The sequence below is a fragment of the Macaca fascicularis genome, chromosome 3 (genome assembly GCF_037993035.2).
Source record: "Macaca fascicularis isolate 582-1 chromosome 3, T2T-MFA8v1.1".
Lineage (NCBI taxonomy): Eukaryota > Metazoa > Chordata > Mammalia > Primates > Cercopithecidae > Macaca > Macaca fascicularis.
Window position 1 is genome coordinate 35,945,138 of NC_088377.1, and position 22,791 is coordinate 35,967,928.

The window sequence follows — 22,791 nt, forward strand, 5'->3', positions numbered from 1 at the left end:
GTTCCAGGGAAAATAAACCATCGTGCGGGGAAAAGAAAAATAATTATGGTGTACTACAAGGCGCAGCTGTGAATAGCCTCTCCGCAATGATAATAATTTATGTAAACACTGACTGCTACTCTAATTGAAATTACGATGCGCCTGGGCAGAGAAGGTGTGGGGAGCGCATTTTCCCCTGTTGCCTCAGGAAGTCAGTCGCTAATGCCCCAAGTTGAACAACCAAGGTTCACTCTGAAGGCAGACGTTAAAAGAATTAGCTAAAAAGAATTATGGAGAGGGTAGGGTGCAGTGGTTCCCACTTGTAATCCCAGCACTTCAGGAGGCCGAGACACGAGGATCGCTTGAGTCCAGGAGTTCGAGACCAGCCTGGGCAACATGGTGAAACCCTGTCTCTACTGAAAATACAAAAATTAGCCAGATGTAGTGGCCTGTGTCTGTAGTCTCAGCTCCTTGGGAGGCTGAGGTGGGAGGATCACTTCACTTGAGCCCGGGAGGCGGAGATTGCAGTGAGCAGAGATCGAGCCATTGCAGTCCACTCTAGCCTGGGTGCTAGAGCAAGACCCTGTCTCAAAAAAAAAAAAAAAGAAGAAGAATCCTGGAGAAGGGCGGAGGTGAGAAAGGGAAGCAGAGACAGAGACTGCTGAGTTTCCTAATAAACTTCACCTCACGGAGTGATTTCACTCTTTCATCGATATGTATGTGTAGCATTGAACTGACACAAATGGGAACAGTCTCAGATGGACTTTCTGCTCTGGCAGAATGGGGGCCCTCGCCTGCCTCTGTGCATCGGCCTGGTAAGAGGGAGGGTTTCCTTGCTGGTTTCCTCTTGGTTATTGTCATTGTTCTCCGTATCCTGTCTCCTCGTTGTGGTCGTTTATCAGAGATTCTGAGCGCTTTCTTTTTTTGTTTGTTTTCTTTGAGGCAGAGTCTCGCTCTGTCACCCAGGCTGGAGTGCAGTGATATGATCTCGTTGCAGCCTCTGCTTCCTGGGTTCAAGTAATTATGATTACAGGCGTGAGCCGCCACGCCTGGCCAAGCGCTTTCTTTCATCATTTTGTAAGGGGGTTTTAAAATATACCCACCAGGAGAGAGAATATGTTATAGGCCATTCTTCACCTGTCCCCACTTTTCAGAAATGAGGCAATCAGAGTCTGTCACATTTGTCTGGTTTTTGTTAGAACAACACTTCTTTCTTGAGCAAGTACTGAGTGCCAAATGCTACTGTACGCCTTGAGAATACCCACTGTGAGACAGGATGAGGACCTCCCTTTTAAGATTTCAGTACGGGAAGACAATGAGCAGATTAACCAGCCAATCTGAGCTATTTGAGGCTGGGCACGGTGGCTCATGCCTGTAATCCTGACACTTTGGGAGGCTGAGGCAGGAGGATCACTTGAGCCCAGCAGTTCAGGGATTCTGCGATTGTGCCCCTGCACTCCAGCCTGGGTGACACAGCGAGACACTACTCTAAAACTAATAAATACACGATGTGAGGTAGGGATGGGATAAATGCTGCTATGAAGAAAACCAGGGTATGGGGCTGCGAAGTGCAGGGTAGAGGCGAGACACTACTCTAAAACTAATAAATACACGATGTGAGGTAGGGATGGGATAAATGCTGCTAGGAAGAAAACCAGGGTATGGGGCTGGGGAGTGCAGGGTAGAGGTGAGATACTACTCTAAAACTAATAAATACATGATGTGAGGTAGGGATGGGATAAATGCTGCTAGGAAGAAAACCAGGGTATGGGGCTGGGGAGTGCAGGGTAGAGGTGAGACACTACTCTAAAAATAATAAATACATGATTTCAGGTAGGGATGAGATAAATGCTGCTATGAAGAAAACCAGGGTATGGAACTGGGGAGTGCAGGGTAGAGGCCAGGACCTACTTTCTCAGGGTGGTTAGGGAAGGCCTTGCTGAGGAGGTGAATGTCGAGCAGAGATCTGAAGGAAGTGTGGGACTGCCCTGGGATTCCCCAGCTGAGGGACGGTGATGCAGAGGCCCAGCAGCAGGAGCCTGCTGGATGCGGTGAATGAACGGCAAGGAGACTGTTGAGGCTGGAGAGGGTCGCCAAGGGGTACTGTGACAGGAGAGGAGATCAGTGGAGTCCCCATCACGGGCCATTGGAAGAACTCGAGATAGGAAGCCACTGGACTCCAGTGATCAGAGATGACGTGATCCGACTTTTAACAGAATAACCAGGGCTTTGGGGTTGAAAATGGATTCTGTGGGCCTGAGAGCAGAAGCAGGGAGACCGGTTTGGAGGCTGTTGCAATAACGCAGGTGAGAGCTGATGGTGATTGGGGCAGGGTGGGGTGTAGGTGGGGCAGAGGGGACTTGACAGGTTAGAGCCTGGATACTTGTTAACTTTATTTATTTTTAAATTTTGAGACGAGATCTCACTCTGTCACCCAGGCTGGAGGGCTGGAGTACAGTGGTGTGATCATAGTTCACTGCAGCCTTAGCCTCCTGGGCTCAAGAGATCCTCTGACCTCAGCCTCCTGAGTAGCTGGGACTACAGGTGTACACTACCATACCTGGCTAATTTTTAAATTTTTATACAGACGGCTTCTTGCTGTGTTGCGCAATCTGATCTTGAACTCTTGGTCTCAAACAATTATCCTGCCTTGGCCACCTAAAGCGTTGGGATTACAGGTGTCAGCCACTGCACCTGGCCTGAGCCTGGATATATTTTGCATGTAAAGCCCTAAGCAGGTTCTTATGATCATAGTGAGATTTATTATCATTTTCTTCTGAAAAAATTTCTTTGAGTTGACTTAACTCTGTTTTGGTTTGTGTTTTTTTTTTTTTTTTTTTTTTTTTGAGATGGCGTCTCGCTCTGTTGCCCAGTCTGGAGTGCAGTGGGGCAATCTTGACTCACTGCAACTTCCACCTCCTGGGTTCAAGCAATTCTGTCTGCCTCAGTCTCTCAAGTTGCTGGGATGATAGGCACCAGCCGCCACACCCAGCTAGTTTTTGTATTTTGTAGAGACGGGGTTTTGCCATGTTGGCCAGGCTGGTCTCCTGACCTCAGGTGATCCACCCAGCTTGACTTCCCAAAGTGCTGGGATTACAGGAGTGAACCACTGCGCCTGGCCAAGAATTGACTTAACTCTTTTTTTTTTTTTTTTTTTTTTTTTTTGAGACGGAGTCTGGCTCTGTCGCCCGGGCTGGAGTGCAGTGGCCGGATCTCAGCTCACTGCAAGCTCCGCCTCCCGGGTTTATGCCATTCTCCTGCCTCAGCCTCCCGAGTGGCTGGGACTACAGGCGCCCGCCACGTCACCCAGCTAGTTTTTTGTATTTTTTTTAGTAGAGATGGGGTTTCACTGTGTTAGCCAGGATGGTCTCGATCTCCTGACCTCGTGATCCGCCCATCTTGGCCTCCCAAAGTGCTGGGATTACAGGCTTGAGCCACCGCGCCCAGCCGACTTAACTCTTAAGTCAGTTGAGTCAAATGAGTTATCATTTGTATTCTAGAGTCAAATATCATGCAACAAATACTTGAACCTTATGAGGAATACAGAAGGTACATGAGATATGATCCCTGTCTTCTAAGAACTTGAAACCCAGTTTGGGAATATTGGACTGGTATACGTGCGTGGATTTCCTGTCTACTTGGGAAGTGCTGACGTAGCTGATGGCCTCTGTGCCCTAGGACGAGCTCTGCTGGGAAGTTACTTTACTTCAAAGGCTAAGTTTGGGCTCGATTTTCATTCAGGTTTCCTGGGATATAAATTAACATTCCGTTCTCATCAATGTGACCATTTATTACATATTTTTATTTGGATATACCGTCAGATGTAGTTAACTGAACACAAATGAAGTAATTTTATAAGCAAATAAACCATAAATTTCACGTGGTTCCTGGAGGTACCACGTGAAAATGTGTCTTCCGATGGGGGTTTTAGTGAAGCACCACTGTGTGTAAGTTCCAGGCAGCCCAGGACATGCAGAGAGCAAATATTGACCCCAGTAACAGAAACTTTCCACATTTGTGTTGACTCCAGCGATGGGAACTGCAGTGAATTATTTGCCTTATATAACATCTGTAAAGCTGGATGAGAAGTAGGTAGTTTCTGGTCTTCGTGCCAGTAGCATAAATAAATAAACTTGAAACGTTCTTGGACTTCTTAATGAAGGTCATGTCACTCGATTTAGTGCTCTAGAGCTTGGTTATTTGGACACGAAGAAGTTACTTCCCTCAGCAATAAAGGAAATAGAAATTTGACTGTCTAGTGAAACCTACCAATTCTGCATAAACATACACTGTAGAGGCCAGCAGAGCAGAGTGGCAAGGAAGGGGGGCTCTCCAACAACAGCGTGAGTTCCCATGCCTGCTCTGAACACTGCTAGCTCTTGTAGACTTGTGCAACCTATGAGGTTGACAGTAGGGGGTAAGGCAAGATTGGTAAGATTTGCTGTAAACCACCAGAAGGCTATTAATGGAAGTAGAGTTTGGAGCCCTCGGGAGAGTATTATGATGCGGCTATGAGTTCGTTCATAGTTTGAGTTTGCTAGGCAAAATAGTGTGGATGAAGTGAGTCCATGGGCGATTATAAGGATAATTGCGCCAGTGAAGCTTCAGGGGGTTTGAATGAGGGAAGCTATAATGACTAAGGCTGTATGACTTACGGAGGAGTATGCCATGAGTGATTTTAGGTCTGTTTGTCGTAGGCAGGCTGAGCTTGTTATAATCATGCCTCATAAGAATAGTATGAGGAATGGGTAGGCTATGTATTCTGTTAATTTTTTGTCCCCATTTCATCCCAGTTCATGTGAGGATTAAACAAAGTAATATGTGCAAAGCCCTTAGAACATCACTTTTGACAACATGTTAGCTATTGGTATTGTTATTTAAAAATCAATTTGCACATAGACAGTTTTTTTGTTTTTTTGTTTTTGTGTGTGTGTGTGTTTTTTTTTTTTTTACTATTGATAACTGGCTCTTGGTAGAAAGCATGAGTAATAATAAAAATAACACATATTTGTGTAACAAATATTTGAGGGCCTGATGAAGACAGAGCTAAGTAAGGCCAGGGGCAGAGTCTAAAGAAAGTGCTTTACTATTTTATGGAACACTTAGCTGTATTTTCTTGTTTTTGTACTCTCAGTAGCTCTGGTTAGCAGAAAGGCCTAGTTTGTTCTTCTTTTGTAGATGGACTGACAGTCAGACATAAAAATGACTTGGCCCAGGCCACTCAGCAGAGGCCGGACTTGGTCCCGGTATCCCTTCCCTCTTCCTCCCCGTCCGTCCGTGTCTGCGCGGAGCTCTGCACTGGTGTTTTCTTCTGTATTGTGGAAATTGGTGAGAGCCAGACCGTTGCATTCCTATTAGAGAGAGAAGTGTTAGCCTCTGGAGATCAGCTTCATAAAGCCACAAACATTTTCTTTTTAACTTTAAATCAGATGTATTGAGGTATGATTTACATGCAATAAAACATACCCATTTTAAGTATGCAGTTTGAGGAACGTGGCCAAACATGTGCACCTTATACCTACCTCTGCAATCAAACAGTAGAGCATTTCCGTTGCCCTGAGTTTCCTGGTACTCCTTTGCAGTCTATGATTTTCATCAGAATTTTGGCCTCTTTTAAGCATCATATAAATGGAACCATTGAACATGCAGTCTTCTACGTCTGGCTCCTTTTTCAGCGTGCGACCTGTGGCATTCACCCATGAATCAGCCATTCACCCTTTGCACACTCACTTGCTGATGGACATTGGGGTTGTTTTCAGGTTTTAGCTTTTTTTTTTTTTTTTTTTTTTTTTTTTTTTTGAGACAGTCTTGCTCTTGTCACCCAGGCTGGAGTGCAATGGTGCGATATTGGCTCACTGCAACCTCTACCTCCTGGGTTCAAGTGATTCTCCTGCCTCAGCCTCCCGAGTAGCTGGGATCACAGGCACCCGCCACCACACCCAGCTAATTTTTGTATTTTTAGTAGAGATGGGGTTTCACTATGTTGGCAAGGCTGGTCTCGAACTCCTGACCTCAGGTGATCCACCCGCCTCAGCCTCCCAAAGTGCTGGGATTACAGGCGTGAGCCACCGAGCCCGGCCAAGTATCTCATATTAATTTGCATTTCTTTGATGACCGGTGATGTTGAGCACTTTCCTGTGTGCTATCTGACTATCTGTACTTCTTTTGTAAAATGTCTGCTCAATTTTTTTGCTCATTTTTTAGTTGGGTTTATTGTATTTTCAGTTGTAAGAGTTCTTTATATATTCTGGATATAGGCACTTTGTTAGATTTACATATTGGGAATATTTTCTTCCAGCCTATGGTCTGTCTTTTACTTTCTTTTTTTCTTTTTCTTTTTTTTTGCCTCTCTGAGATGGAGTTTTGGTCTTGCCACCCAGGCTGGAGGCGTGATCTTGGTTCACTGCAACCTCCACCTCCTGGGTTCAAGCAATTCTCTTGCCTGAGCCTCCCGAGTAGCTGGGATTACAGGCACCTGCCACCACGCCCAGCTAATTTTGTAATTTTAGTGGAGACAGGGTTTCGCCATGTTGGCCAGGCTGGTCTTGAACTCCTGACGTCAGGTGATCCACCCTTCTCGGCCTCCCAAAGTGCTGGGATTACAGGTGTGAGCCACCGTGCCTGGCCTTGACTCTCTTTAATGGTAAAATTTGAAGATCCTAAGTTTTAAATTTTGATGAAGTCCAGTTTACCACATTTTTCTCTCATAATTCGTGCTTTTGGTATCCCAACAAATCTTTGACTTCTCCAAAGTCATGGAGATTTTTTCCTGTTTTCCTCTGAACGTTTTAGTTTTAGTGTTTATATGTAAGGCCGTGATCCATTGTGAGTTAATTTTTGTGTGAGGCGTAGGGTTGAGGTTCATTCTTTTTCATACAGATATCCAGTTGTTTCAGCACCATTTGTTGAAAAGACTGTTTATTCCTTATTGAATTACTTTGCCACCTTTTGAAAATAGCCACATACATGTGGATCTCTTTCGGGACTTTATGCCGTCTCATTTATCTCTATAGACATACTTCAGAGATGTTGCAGGTTCAGTTCCGGACCACCACAATCAAGTGAATACCACAGTAAAGCGAGTCAACAAAGTTTTTGCATTTCCCGGTACATATAAAAATTATGTTTGGCCGGGTGCGGTGGCTCACGCCTCACTCCCTGCACTTTTGGGAGGCCAAGGAGGGTGGATCACCTGAGGTCAGGAGTTCAAGACCAGCCCGGCCAACATGATGAAACCCCCATCTCTACTAAAAATACAAAAAATTAGCCAGGCATAGTGGTGGGCACCTGTAATCCCAGCTACTCAGGAGGCTGAGGCAGGAGAATCACTTGAACCCCGGAGGCGGAGGTTGCAGTGAGCCACGATCGTGCCACTGCATCCCAACCCGGATGACAAGAGCGAAACTCCACCTCAAAAAAAAAAAAAAAAGTTATGTTTACACTGTACCGTAGTCTGTTAAGTGTGCAGTAGCATTATGTCTAAGAAACAATGTACATACCTTAATTTTAAAATACTGCTAAAAAATGCTAACAATTATCTGAGCCTTTAGCGAGTGGCAGTCGTTTTGCTGGTGGAGGATCCTATCTTGATGTTGATAGCTGCTGATTGATCAGGGTGGTGGTTGCTGAAGGCTGGAGTGGCTGTGGCAATTTCTTAAGACAGCAATGAAGTGTGCTGCATTTATTGACTCTTACAAAAGGTTTTCCTGTAGCACATGATGCTGTCTGATAATATTTAATCTTCTCAAACCTTGCCACTGCGTTTTCATCTGAGTCTATGGAATATTCTGTCTTTTATGGTCATCTCAGCAGAGTTCACAGCGTCTTTTCTCAGAGTAGATTCCTTCTCAAGAAACTGCTTCTTTTTGTCTTCGTAAGAAGCAACTCTTCATCCGTTCAGCTTTGAACATGAGATGGCAATGATTCAGCCACATCTTCAGGCTCCACTTCTAATTCTACTTGTCTTGCTATTTCCACCACATCTGCTGTTACTTCCTGCACTGGAGTCTTGAACTCCTCAGAGTCATCCATGAGGACTGGAATCAACTTCTTCAAACTCCTATTAATGTTGCTATTTTGATCTCCTCCTGCGAATCCCGAATGTTCTTAAAGACATTAGAATGGTGAATCCTTTCCAGGTTTTCAGTTCACCTTGCCCAGATCCTGCAGAGGAATCGCTATGGATGGCAGCTTTAGCCTTACAAAATGTATTCCTTTAGTAATAAGACCTGAAAGTCAAAATTACTCCTTGATCCATGGGCTGCAGAATGGATGTTGTGTTAGCTGGTGTGGAAACAGAAACAGATCTCAGTCGATTTCTAGGTGTATTTTGCCAAGGTTAAGAAAGAAACAAGTCATCGTAGGATATGCTTTTTCCATAGAGAGTTTTGGGAACTTCAGCATTTAAAGAGGAAGAAGTAGGCAGGAGGGGAAGAGGGGAAAAAAAGGAGGTGGTGTAGGCACTGAGGCCAGTGGTCACATTTTTGTGAGGCCTTGAGTACCATTCAGTGAATCTACATTTTACACGTGAAAAGAAGGGAGTGGGGCAGAGTCACATACGCCTTCTTCTCCGCACAGTAAATCTGCATTTTGCATGCGATAAATAAGCGTGTAAATTACTTTATCTGGGAAAGAAAAGAAGGTAGTGTTTTTGTTTTGTTTTGTTTTGTTTTTGCATGACTTGGTTGCTAAGCATAACTTTCCCTTTAGCTTGGTGAATTTGGGGTCCTGAGATTTTATTTTCCTTTTGCAATGTGTATACAAAGAGATTGATGATAAGGAATTGGCTCACACGATTACAGAGGCTGAGAAATTCAGACCCTGGAGAGCCAATGGTATAACTCCAGTCTGAGATGGAGTCCAAAGGCGGAAGACCAGTGTCCCAGCTCAAAGACAGGCAGGCAGAGACAGTTGATTTTCTTACTCTACCTTTTTTTTTTTTTTTTTTTTGAAGCAGAGTCTCGCTCTGTTGGCCAGGCTGGAGTGCAGTGGCGCAATCTCAGCTCACTGCAACCTCTGCTTCCTGGGTTCAAGCGATTCTCCTGCCTCAGCCTCCTGAGTAGCTGGGATTACAGGCATGTGTCACCATGTCTAATTTTTTTTTTTTTTTTTTTTTTGGTGATGGAGTCTCGCAGTGTTGCCCAGGCTGGAGTACACTGGTGCGATCTTAGCTCACTGCAACCTCGACCTCCCAGGTTCAAGCTATTCTCCTGCCTCAGCCTCCTGTGTAGCTGGGATTACAGGCGTGTGCCACCAGGCCCAGCTAATTTTTGTATTTTTAGTAGAGATGGGGTTTCACTATGTTGGCCAGGCTGGTCTCGAACTCCTGACCTCAACTGATCCGCCTGCCTTGGCCTCCCAAAGTGCTGGGATTATAGGCATGAGCCACGACGCCTGGCCTTATTCCACCTTTCTGTTGTACATGGGTCTTCAGTGGACTGGTTGAGGCCCTCTCATACTGGAAGGGCATCTGATATCTCAGTCCACCCATTTGGATGTTACTCTCCTCCAGAAACACGCCCACAGACACACTCAGAGTATGCTTAACCAAATATCTGGGTACCCCCTGGTCCAGTCCAGTTGACACGTAAAATTAGCCATGTATTACGTGACCTTTTTGTATGATAATGTCAGTTCTGCTGTAAAAATGTGGAAAATGCCCTTCTGGGGCACTTAATACAGGTCTGGCCACGTGGCAGCATCTTCCAGAGCAAGGATGGCCGTGGTCGCGTCAGGGTGACACACGGCTGAATACCAGCAAGCTAAGGCCACAGCTGTCTGCTGCCAGCTGCCTTTTCTTTCCCCAGTGTTTTGCCCACAGTTAGCAAGAAGGGCGTGATTGGACCAGTGGCCTTGTGTGGGCAGCCGGCATGGGCTTGCTCCCTGGGGCTGCAGAGTCTGCCCCTGGCTTCACGCCCTGCATGTTGTGTGTGAGCAGAGAAACATTTAACAGCCCCACCCGGAGCTAAGACGCAGCTCTGTCAGCCTAACCGCAGTGTTTGCCTTTAAACCTAACCTAATAATTTTCAGTGCCATTTATGAGGGCATCTGACACAGCCCCTGCGGAAAAGCACCCCCAACCCCTGCAGTTTCCTGGCGGACGATGCTTCTCGGTGAAACTTGGCTCTGTGGGTTCCCCTGCTGGAGGCAGGAGCCCACAGTTGGTGTGCGGCAGGCAAGTTATACGTCTGTTCATCTGAGATGCCTCTGCGTGCTCTGCTTCAAATCACGGGGGGCTTTTTGTGGAAAGAGTGGGAGATTTGCATTTGGAAATCATGTCCTATTTCTTTTTAATGAAAAATTACTTTATGGGTTCAGTGTTGCCCGTGATGTGTTTTGGAAACAGGTGGGATCGTGACCACAGTGCTCAGCCCAGTGGTTCTATCAGACTATTCCCTGAATGCTTCTCTCGTGCCCAGAAGGTAGCAAGAGTCACGTGGGCTTCAGACCGGAGCCGCGTCAGTCACCCGGCCAGACATTCCGGTATGTCCAAGCTGTTGTTCTGTGGTTTTGTTTTTTGAGATGCGGTCTCACCCTGCCACCCAGGCTGGAGTACGGTGGCACAATCATAGCTTACTGCAGCCTTGACCTCCTGGGTTCAAGCCATGTTCCCACTTAAGCCTCCAGAGTAGCTGGGACCACAGGTGTGTGCCATCATGCCCAGCTAATTTTAAAAATTATTTGTAGAGATGAGGTCTCACTGTGTGGACCAGGCTGGTCTTGAGCCCCTTGGCTCAAGCAGTCCCCCTGCCTTGGCTTCCCAAAGTGCTGAGATCACAGGCATGAACCACCATGTCTGGTTGTCCAAACCACCTTTTAAAGTTAAAGCTTGGCTGGACGCAGTGGCTCATGCCTTTATTCCCATCACTTTGGGAGGCCGAGGCAGGTGGATCACTTGAGCCCAGGAGTTCAAGACCATCCTGGTCAATATGATGAAACCCCATCTCTACTAAAAATACAAAAATTAGCCAAGCATGGTGGTGCACACCTGTAACCCCAGCTTCTCAGGAGGCTGAAGTGGGAGGATCACTTGAGTGGGGAGGTTGCAGTGAGCCAAGATCACACCACTGCACTCCAGTCTGAATGACAGAGTGAAACCCTGTCTCAAAAAAAAAAAAAAAAAAAAAAAAAATGGCCGGGCATAGTGGCTCACGCCTGTAATCCCAGCACTTTGAGAAGCCAAGGTGGGTGGATCCCCTGAGGTCAGGAGTCCAAGACCAGCCTGGCCAACATGGTGAAACCCGTCTCTACTAAGAATACAAAAATTAGCCGGGTGTGGTGGTGGGCGCCTGTAATCCCAGCTTCTCGGGAGGCTGAGGCAGGAGAATCACTTGAACCCAGGAAGCGGAAGTTACAGTGAGCCGAGATCATCTCTGCACTCCAGCCTGGGCAACAAGAGCAAAACTCCGTCTCAAAAAAAAATTTTTTTAAATACAAAAATTACCATTGTAACCATTTTTAAGCATGCAGTTTGGTGGTGTTAAGCACATTCACGTCGCTCTGCAGCAATCATCACCATCCATCCCCAGAACTCTTCATCTTGCAGAACTAAAACTCTGTACGCATTGAACACAAGCTTCCCATCCCCCCCTCCCCTGCCCCCACAACTACCATTCTACTTTCTGTCTCTAGGAATTTAACTGCCCTGGAAACCTCATATAAGTGGAATCTTGAAATATTGGTCCTTTTGTTTCTGGCTTATTTCACTGAGCATAATGTCTTCAGGGTTCATCCATGTTGTAGCATATGTCAGAATTTCCTTTCTTTGGAAGGCTGAGTAATATTCCACTACGTGGGTTGACCACAGTTTGCTTGTCTGTTCATCTGTTCACGAACACTTGGGTTCCTTCCACCTTTTGGCTATTGTGAATGATGCTGCTGTGGACATGGGGGTGAAGCATCTCTTCAAGACCCTGTAAGTTGGGTCCTGTGGCTCATGCCTGTCATCCCAGCACTTTGGGGGGCCAAGGTGGGAGGATCACTTGAGGCCAGGAATTCAAGACCACCCTGGGCAACATAGCAAGATGCTGTCTCTACAAAAAATTAGCTGGGCATGGTGGCAACCACCTATAGTCTCAGCGACTCAGGAGGCTGCTTGAGCCCAGGAGTTCAAGGCTGCAGTGAGGTTTTATGGCACCACTGCACCCCAGCCTGGACAACACAGTGAGACCCTGTCTCAGGAAAAGAACAACAACCTTGCTTTCAGTTATTTTGGGTATGTACACAGAAGTGGAAATGCTGTATCATATGGTAATTTTATTTTGTTAATAGTTTTTAAGACAGAGTCTCACTCTGTCGCCAAGGCTGGAGTGCAATGGTACAATCTCAGCTCAGTGAAACCTCCGCCTCCTGGGTTCAAGCAAATCTGCCTCAGCCTCCTTGAGTAGCTGGGATTACAGGCATGAGTCATCACACCCGGCCCCTCATATGGTAATTTGATATTATAATTCTGTGTTAATTTTTTTTTTTTTGAGACGGGGTCTCACTCTGTTCCCCAGGCTGGAGTGCAGTAGTGCCATCACAGCTCACTGCAACCTCCACCTCCTGGGCTCAAGCGATCCTCTTACCTCAGCCTCCTGACTAGCTGGGACTATAAGTGCATACCACCATGTCCCACTAATTCTTTTTCTTTTTTTTTTTTTTTTTTTACATTTTTTTGTAGAGAAGCATCTTAGTGTGTTTCCCAGGCTGGGGTGCAGTGGCAACATCATAGCTCACTGCAGCCTCAAACTCTTGGACTCAAGCAATCCTCTCACCTCAGCCTCCTAAGTAGCTCAGGCTACAGGCACACACTATCATGCCTGGCTAATTTTTTGGGTTTTTTTTTTTTTACTTTTTTTTTTCTTTTGAGATGGAGTCTCGCTCTGTTGCCCAGGCTGGAGTGCAATGGCGCAATCTTGGGTCACTGCAACCTCCACCCGCCAGGTTCAAATAATCCTTCTATCTCAGCCTGTCAAGAAGCTGGGATTACAAGTGTGCGCCACCACACCAGGCTAATTTTTATATTTATAGTGGAGACGGGTTTTGCCATGTTGGCCAGGCTGGTCTCAAACTCCTGACCTCAAGTGATCTGCCCACCTCGGCCTCCCAAAGTGCGAGGATTACAGGCATAAGCCACTGCACCCAGCCTTTTTAAACATTTTTTATAGAGATAGGGTCTTGCTATGTTGCCCAGGCTGGTCTTAAACTCCTGGGCAGTTCTTCCTGCTCAGTCTCCCAAAGTGCTGGGATTACAGGCATGAGCCACCATACCTGGCCCAAAAATATATTATTAATATATAGTTATAATCCTAAAATATTTTCCTTGTAATTAAACTGAAGTCTTATTAAGTTATCAATAAAAAGTCATAGTTTTTTTTTTTTTTTTTTTTTTTTTGAGATGAAGTCTGGCTCTGTGGCCCAGGCTGGAGTGCAGTGGCGCGATCTCTGCTCACTGCAAGCTCCGCCTCCCGGGTTCACGCCATTCTCCTGCCTCAGCCTCCCGAGTAGCTGGGACTACAGGCACCTGCCACTGCGCCCGGCTAATTTTTTGTATTTTTTTAGTAGAGACGTGTTAGCCAGGATGGTCTCGATCTCCTGACCTCGTGATCCACCCGCCTCGGCCTCCCAAAGTGCTGGGATTACAGGCGTGAGCCACTGCGCCCGGCCAGTCATAGGTTTTATAAAATGATGTAGTCGCTGGCATCGGTTGTGTGTATGTAATGCTTCTTGGCTGAAAAATAAGCAGAAGTGGTTAGGCTGGCTCAGTAACGCCCTTATCTAGTTCTTACGTACAGAATTCGTGGACGGCGGCAGCATCCCTGGCCTCTGGCGTCTGCCTATGTCAGCGATGTGACTGAGCGTCCTGAAGCTTCACTCTCCTCGTTAGTCTTCATCTTAATTGGCAACTTCCCTCTCAAATTGTTTGACATGTTAACTTTTCCCCTTTGCTACTTTCTCTTTCTTTCTTTTCTTTTCTCTTTTCTTTTCTTTTCTTTCTTTCTTTCTTTTCTTTCTTTCTTTTCTTTCTTTTAGATGGAATTTCTCTCTTGTCGCCCAGGCTGGAGTGCAATGGCACGATCTCGGCTCACTGCACCCTCCGCCTCCCTTGTTCAAGTGATTCTTCTGCCTCAGCCTCCGGAGTAGCTGGGATTACAGGCATGCGCCACCACGCCCAGCTAATTTTGTATTTTTAGTAGAGACGGTTTCACCATGTTGGTTAGGCTGGTCTCAAACTCCCGACCTCAGGTGATTCACCTGCCTCAGCCTCCCAAAGTGCTGGGATTACAAGCGTGAGCCACTGCCCCCGGCCTCTTTTTTTTAGATGGAGTGTTGCTCCGTCACCAGGCTGGAGTACAGTGGTGTGATCTCGGCTCACTGCATCCTCCGACTCCCAGGTTCAGGTGATTCTCCTGCGTACAGAGAGGCTGAGGCCTCTCCTGTAGCTGGGACCACAGGCACGCGCCACCACACCCAGCTAATTTTTGTATTTTTAGTAGAGATGGGGTTTCACCATGTTGGCCAGGCTGGTCTCGATCTCTTGACTTTGTGATCCGCCTGCCTTGGCTTCCCAAAGTGCTGGGATTACAGGCGAGAGCCACAGTGTGCGGCCCCACTTTGCTACTTTCTTAGCCTTCAGAAAACCTTTTTTTTTTTTTTTTTTTTTTTAATGTGGTTTCATTCACTGTCATCTCAAGAAACTGTTGACTGTTACACATCCTTGAGAGGGGTGGTCCTGAAAACTTGGACAGCACAGGTACTTAGGATCTAGTTTTAAAAATAGGCTGCAGGGGCCGGGCGTGGTGGCTCAAGCCTGTAATCCCAGCACTTTGGGAGGCCGAGATGGGCAGATCACAAGGTCAGGAGATCGAGACCATCCTGGCTAACACGGTGAAACCCCGTCTCTACTAAAAAATACAAAAAACTAGCCGGGCGAGGTGGCGGGCGCCTGTAGTCCCAGCTACTCGAGAGGCTGAGGCAGGAGAATGGCGTGAACCCAGGAGGCGGAGCTTGCAGTGAGCTGAGATCCGGCCACTGCACTCCAGCCTGGGCGACAGAGCGAGACTCTGTCTCAAAAAAAAAAAAAAAAAAAAAAAGGCTGCAGTGGTTCATGCCTGTCATTCCAGCACTTTGGGAGGCCGAGGCACTTGGATCGCTCGAGGCCAGGAGTTCGAGACCAGCCTGGCCAACATGGAGAAAGCCCCTCTCTACTAAAAATATAAAAATTAGCCGGGCATGATGCGTGCCTGTGGTTCCAACTATTTGGGAGGCTGAGGCCTGAGAATCCCTTGAACCTGGGAGGTACAGGCTGTACTGAGCCAAGGTCTCACCACTGCAGTCCAGCCTGGGCGACAGAACAAGACTCCGTCTCAAAAAAAATAAAAAACAAAAAGTAAAAAAATAGGCTGTAACGTCGTGTGGTTCTAACCGTTCAGAGGGTACTGAAAGCTGGTACAGGCCTGCTTGTTCTCGTCCCACTCACACCCTGAACACACCGGGAGGGCAGGCGGGGAATGCGGCGGGGGCCATGGAGAGACAGCAGCAGGCCCTCTGATCCTCGTGTTTTCGTGATTTCTGTAGCGGGTCATTACCTGTCTCAGGTTTGACACATGTATTAGCTGTGCGTGACGCTGGTGCACTGCAGGCCGCAGGGCGGGAGGAGGCGTGATCTGCCCCTCCAGGTTGGAGTCTGCTGGATGCTGGGCTTCTCTGCCTTCATCGGGTCCAGGAAGCACTGGGTGAAGGGGGCAGTAGGCAGAGGGCGTCCTTTTCTCTGTCTGAGAATCATGCCAGCCCCTTTCATGTGGAAGCCCACCACCCTCTGTGCACCGACCTTTTCACTATGACTTACCTTATTACTCTTGCCATTGAAAACATGAATTAAGAAGCCAGGCGCGGCGGCTCATGCCAGAAGCAGAGGCAGGTAAATCACGTGAGCCCAGGAGTTCAAAACCAGCCTGGGCAACATGGCAAGACACCGTCTCTACCCAAAATACAAAAATTAGCTGGGCAAGGTGGCACACGCCTATGGTCCCAGCTACTTGGGGAACTGAGGTTCCTGGGAGGTCAAGGCTGCAGTGAGCCAAGATTGCAGCACTGCTCTCCAGCCCGGGCAACAGCGCAAGACTGTATTTCAAAATTAATTGATTAACAAAGGCTGGGCACAATGGCTCACGCCTGTAATCCTGACACTTTGGAAGGCTGTGGTGGGAAGATCACCTGATCCCAGGAGTTCAAGAGCAGCCTGGGCAACATAGGGAGATCCTGTCTCTACAAAAGAATTTTTAAAATGAGCCAGGTGTGGTGGTGTGCACCCATGGCCCCAGCTTCTTGGGACAAGCCAGGAAGTTGGGGCTGCAGTGAGCCATGATCATGCCACTGCACTGTAGTCTGGGCAACAGGGTGAGACCCTGACTCTAAAGAATATAAAGAAAGAACATGAATTAAGAGTCCACAGAAGTTGCAGAGGTGGATGGAGAGTGCAGCTGCATTTCAACCTCATGAACTTTGAGGTTCATTTAATGAGAATCTGTGAAGGGCCAGGCCCAGTGTCTTTTAGAGTCCAGTCCAGTGCGTGTGAGGCATATAAACTCCAAGAAGCTAACGCTGGGAGAAGTCCAAGAGGGTCCCCCAGTGTGAGACTCTGCCCTAGAAGACTCCCAGGGGCAATCCGCCTGTTTGTGCTGGGATGTGCCCAGGAATAGAGATCTCACTATGGGTTTTGGCCACTTAACTCATTAGCGTATCTGTTGGTTCACTGGGCTGACCCTGGTGTCCGAGAGTTGTCTTCTGAAGCTGCAGAGGACAAGCCTGCTCCCCTCCTCTGTGACAGCCCTTCAAGAGTTGGAGGCACCAACAGAAATGCTCCTCGTCCTGAGCAACCCCAGCTCCCCCAGTGCTCCCCTTCCATAAGGTGCTATGGGAAAAGAGACACTGAGCGCTGGCTAGAGCCTGCTGTAATCAGGGTGCCCCCGTGGAGGAGTGGGAAGAGAAGGCAAGACCCTGCTCCAGGCCGGGCGTGGTGGCTCACGCCTGTAATCCCAGCACTTTGGGAGGCCAAGGCAGGCGGATCACCTGAGGTCAGGAGTTCAAGACCAGCCTGGCCAACATGGTGAAACCCCATCTCTGCTAAAAATACAAAAATTAGCCGGGCATGGTGGCACATGCCTGTAATCCCAGCTACTCAGGAGGCTGAGGCAGGAGAATCACTGGAACCCGGGAGGCGGAGGTTGCAGTGAGCCGAGATTGTGCCACTGCCCTCCAGCCTGGACAACAAGAGCAAGACTCCGTCTCAAAAAAACAAACAAAATCCCCCACCCCAGTGAGGACTGCGCTTAGTCAGCATGTGGGTGAAGACAGGTGTGGACACAACCACAGTGCAGACAAGGGTGAGTGTCAGGAGAGAGGGGTCCAGACTGTTGGGCTCTTCCAGAAACCCCAGACTGCCAGGTCACAGCCAGTGAACATGGATGCATTTTATGTTCACCTTTTACCCTCCACCCATGAACGGGGCTATGAGATGCCCCTGCTCAAACATCTAGAAAGAAAGAGACAGGATCTGGCCTCGGGCAGAGGCGGGTGCCTCTGGGGATCCATGCCCTGTGGCCGCCATTGTTTCTGGATGTGGCTGAGGGCTCAGGAGCGTTGTGCGCACAGGTGGTGAGTCACCTGTAAGGCCTACACACGGGGCAGGTGCAGGGGGCCCACATCTGCAGTTGTGTGTGTGTTCAAATGCAAAATAGCACTGCTTGTCCCTTTTTCCTGTTGTATCCAACTTGCAGGTCTTCTCCCATCCTGTCTATTTGATCTTTGTGTTTTTGGGTGGAGAACCTACCACTTCTCCCAGTATACGTTTCCATCTCTTATTTATCTTCAGCTTTACTTTTTGTCTTTCCAGGCTGTTATCTTCTGAATGCAGATTCTGGGGGAGCCTACACTCTGGTGGCGGCGGCAGAGGTGCCCGGGGTCAGGGGTTAGACCCTCTGGGGGAAGGGCCTGGCAGAAGGCAGGAGGCTGGAGGGAGAGACAGGCTGGGGACCACGGGGTTCCCTCGATCAGCGGGGCCTCTCTGGGGACCTGTGTAGTCCAGGATGGAAGTAGGTAGATGGGCACTGTGCAGAGGGACTGGCAGTGAGAAGAGCACAGCTGGCTGTGGGGACAAATATTCAGAGGCTGGGACTCATTTCTGTAATGGAACCAACGTCCTTAGCAAGAAGCCAAGGCAGGAAGGTGGCCCAGGGATACCCCAGGAGAGTTCCTGGCATGGAACGTCAGGGGCTTGGTCACAAGGGGCTTCAGAGCCAGGCTGATGTGATGGGGGCCTCTGAGCCTGACATTCACCCAGTATTGACTGCACCCTACCACGTGCCTGCATGTGGTGAGCACAACCAGACGGAGCCCACCCTCCCCGGCTGTGTGAGCAAGAGCGGGACTAATTAAAAATGCACACCCCAAATAAGTACACAGTTACCGACGGGATCGACGGAGACTGCATAGTCTGGGATCTGACCAGTTGGGAAAGGCTTTGCTGAGCTGGGGATGAGTAGGTGTCTACTGATGACGAGGCAGGGGCAGGTAGACAGACGTCCTCGCCTTGTCATGGTCTTAGAGGTAAGGTACTCCCTTTTGCACCCTTAAATATGAGTTTAGCTGTGAGGTTTTTTTTTTGTTTGTTTTTGTTTTCACGCAGATTGTTGCTAATATTAAAAAATGTAACATACAATAATGATAGGAGAGACATACAGGCCAGGCGCGGTGGCTCACGCCTGCAATCCCAGCACTTAGGAGGCTGAGGCAGGTGAATCACTTGAGGTCAGGAGTTCGAGACCAGCCTGGTCAACATGGTGAAGCCCCGTCTCTACTAAAAATACAAAAATTGGCCAGGTGTCAGGGAGGGTACCTGTCATCCCATCTGCTCAGGAGGCTGATGCAGGAGAATGGCGTGAACCCGGGAGGCGGAGGTTGCAGTGAGCTGAGATCGTGCCACTGCACTCCAGCCTGGGTGACAGAGCAAGACTCTGTCTCACAAAAGAAAAAAAATGAGAGAGAGAGACATACAAATGAAAAAATACTCAGTTTAAGAAAGTCGTAGCACTTTGCGAGGCTGAGGTGGCCAGACTGCTTGAGCCCAGGAGTTCAAGACCAGCCAGGTTAACATGGTGAGACCACAGCTCTGTAAAAAATTTTTAAAAATTAGCTGGGCCCAGTGCTGTGTATCTGCAGTCCCAGCTACTTGGAAGGCTGAGAGGGAGGATCACTTGAACCCAGGAGGTCAAGGCTGCATTGAGCTGTGATTGTGCCACTGTACTCCAGCTTAGGCGACAGAGCAAGGCTCTGTCTCGGAGAAAAAAAAAAAAAGTTAACACATTTGTTTGAGGACAAAAAGTTCAACACAGTTTGGGCCTCCCATTCCACCCCCCGCACAGAGATGACAGAAAAAGGGTAAAGCTGTAGGGTTCTGTAGATGCCCTATCAAGTTGAGGAGATCCTCCTTTCTAAGTTTGCTGAGAGTGTTCATAGTGAATGGATATGGGTTTTGTTGTTGCTTCCTGTAGGAGTTTATTTTTTAGCTTGTTAATATGATAGATTGCATGGTTGATTTTTGAATGTTGAGCCATTCTTGCACACCCTACTTGGTCGTGCCATGATTCTTTTTTGTTTGTTTGTTTTTTGTTTTTTGAGACAGAGTCACACTCTGTCACCCAGGCTGGAGTGCAGTGGCACGATCTTGGCTCACTGCAACCGCCACCTCCTGGATTCCAGTGATTCTCCTGCCTCAGCCTCCCCAGTAGCTGGGACTACAGGAGCCCACCACCACGCCCAGCTAATTTTTTGTATTTTTAGTAGAGGCAGAGTTTCACCGTGTTTCCATCTCCTGACCTCGTGATCTGCCTGCCTCGGCTTCCCAAAGTGTTGGGATTACAGGCGTGAGCCACTATGTCATGGTTCTTTTTATACACTGCTGGATTTGGTGTATTAATATTTTGAGCATTTTTGCATCCAAGTTCATAAGTGATACTGGCCTGTAGCTTTCTCTTTTTTTTTTTTTTTTTTTTTTTTGAGACGGAGTCTCGCTCCGTCGCCCAGGCTGGAGTGCAGTGGCACGATCTCGGCTCACTGCAAGCTCCACCTCCCGGGTTCAAGCGATTTTCCTGCCTCAGCCTCCCGAGTAGCTGGGATTACAGGCATCCACCACCACGCCCAGCTAATTTTTTGTATGTTTTAGTAGAGACGGCATTGCAGGATCTGGCCAGCAGCCCGCAGTGCAACGGGGCTCTTTCTTTGTTCCCAGGCAGATCAGCAGGTTGAGAAATAACAGACACAAGATAGTGAAAGCTGGGTCCAGGGGGGTCACCACCTTCTGGTCGCACGGTGCCAACAATGCACTGGACATACCAGCCTTTATTATTAAGTGTAGTGAGGGCGGGGGTAGGTTAGTGAGGGATTTAGGGTCATTTGATTATGAGGTGAGATGGTCACATGGGGATGAACCAATTCTTTAACGTAACAGCTGTATGCAGAAGTACAGTATAAAGAGATAAGAATTTACAATATAGTGTGTGCATCAGTAATTTCTAACAGAGCCTTAAAACAGAAACACAGTCTTTCCATAGCCTATGATTAGCAAGATATTAATCAGCAGTAACAGTTGCAGCAAAAGCTGGTTACCAACAATCCATAGAAACAGCACATGAAGCTAGACAACAGCTTAGACCAGAAATTCTCAGAAGGGAGTATGCCTTAACCCTGAAGAGGCCTAGAAGAGCCATGGCAAGATGAGGGCATTTATCTCATCCATATGGACACACGTCCGTTTATAGGCTCCCCTCAAGGGTCGCATCCATTCCCAGAGCTATGAACATCTGCTTTTCTGGGATAGGAGTCTTGGTGATGTGAAACCTCCCTGACTGCACGTCTGTTCATAGGCTCTCTGCAGGGGGAAGCAAATCACATGCTGTTGGCTCATTCTGGCAGCCCAGCCTGGCATTGTCTTTACACAGTCCTGCATGCAATTTTGTATTTACAATAATCAGGGGCATTTCATCTTTTATTCCGTAGCAATAGTTTCAGGGGGTCTCCCTACAAGACGGAGTTTTGCCATGTTGGCCAGGCTGGTCTTGAACTCCTTGACTTCAGGCGTTCCACCTGCCTCGGCCTCCCAAAGTGTTAGGATTACAAGCGGGAGCCACTGCGCCCAGCGTCTTTTTTTTTTTTTTGGTACTGGTTTTCACTGGTTTGGGTATTAGAATGATGAGTTGGACGTGTCCTCTCTTCTCCTTTCTGTAAGAGATTGTATAAAATTGATGTTGTTATTCTTTGAGTGTTTGATAGAATTCTTCAGTGAAACCATCTGGGCCCAGAGATTTCTTTTTTCTTTTTTTTTTTTTGAGACGGAGTCTCGCTCTGTCACCCAGGCTGGAGTGCAGTGGCCGGATCTCAGCTCACTGCAAGCTCCGCCTCCCGGGTTCACGCCATTCTCCTGCCTCAGCCTCCCGAGTAGCTGGGACTACAGGCGCCTGCCACCTCCCCCGGCTAAGTTTTTGTATTTTTAGTAGAGACGGGGTTTCACTGTGTTAGCCAGGATGGTCTCGATCTCCTGACCTCGTGATCTGCCCGTCTCGGCCTCCCAAAGTGCTGGGATTACCGGCTTGAGCCACCGCGCCCGGCCAGAGATTTCTTTTTAAGGCGCTTTTACATTACAAATTTAGTTTCTTTAATTAGTATAGGATTATTCATTTTGGTAGTTTGTGGTTGTCAAGGAATTGGTCTGTTTCATCTAAGTTGCTAAATTTGTGGGCATAAAATTGTTTGTAGTAGTTCCTTATCCTTTCAATGGCTGCAGGATCTATAATTTCATTCCTTGTCTTGTTCTTGATAAAGATAATTCGTGGGTTTTTTTTGTTGGTGGGTTGGTTTTTTTTTTTTTTTTTTTTTCTTTTGAGACAGGGTCTTGGTCTTGCCAAGACCAAGGCTGGAGGGCAGTGGCACGATCTCAGCTCACTGCAGCCTTGACCTCCTGGGCTCAAGTGATCCTCCTGCCTCAGCCTCCAGAGTAGCTAGGACTACAGGTACACGCCACCATGCGTGGCAGATTTTTGCATTTTTTATAGAGATGGGGTTTTGCCATGTTGCTCAGGCTGGTCTTGGACTCCTGGGCTCAAGGCATCCTCTCGCCTCTGCTTCCCAAAGTGCTAGGATTACAGATGAGAGCCACCGTGCCCGGCCTCTTCTGCTTTCTAATGCTCTTGGCACCACAGTGACTGTAACATATGTTGTATTTTCATCCTCATTCTGTTCTATGTACTTTAAATTTTTCCTTTGCCATTATTTAGAAGTGTGTCATTTATTTTCCAGGAATTTGTGTTTGTGGATTTTCCTGTTGTCTTTTCTGTTACTGATTTCTAGTTTTATTCCTTTATAGCTAGAAAACTCTTGAAATATTTCAATTCTTTTATTTTTATTTATTTATTCATTTTTATTTTTTTTTTTTGAGATGGAGTCTCGCTCAGTCACCCAGGCTGGAGTGCAGTGGTGCAATCTCGGCTCTCTGCAACCTTTGCCTCCTGGGTTCAAGCGATTCTCCTGCCTCAGTCTCCTGAGTAGCTGGGATTACAGGCACCTGCCACCATGCCCAGCTAATTTTTGCATTTTTTTTTTTTTTTTTTTTGTAGAGACGGGGTTTCACCATGTTGGCCAGGCTGGTCTTGAACTCCTGACCTCGGGTGATCCACCTGCCTCAGCCTCCCAAAGTGCTGGGATTACAGGCATGAGCCACCGCACCCAGCCTAAAGTTTGTATTTTTAGTACAGACAGGGTTTCACCATGTTGGCCAGG

General features: G+C 47.7%; 1 protein-coding gene across 2 annotated transcripts in view; it reads left to right on the forward strand.

Annotated features, from left to right (window-relative positions):
• CHST12 (carbohydrate sulfotransferase 12) overlaps positions 1 to 22,791 on the forward strand; it is a 31,950-nt gene that overhangs the window by 5,261 nt on the left and 3,898 nt on the right. The window contains exon 2 of one of the 2 annotated variants that reach the window (XM_045389770.3): positions 10,325 to 10,461. The exons of the other annotated variant lie outside the window; for it this stretch is intronic. The gene's annotated coding sequence lies outside the window, so the exon portion shown is untranslated. The remainder of the gene's footprint in view (positions 1 to 10,324; positions 10,462 to 22,791) is intronic. 2 annotated transcript variants of the gene reach the window in all.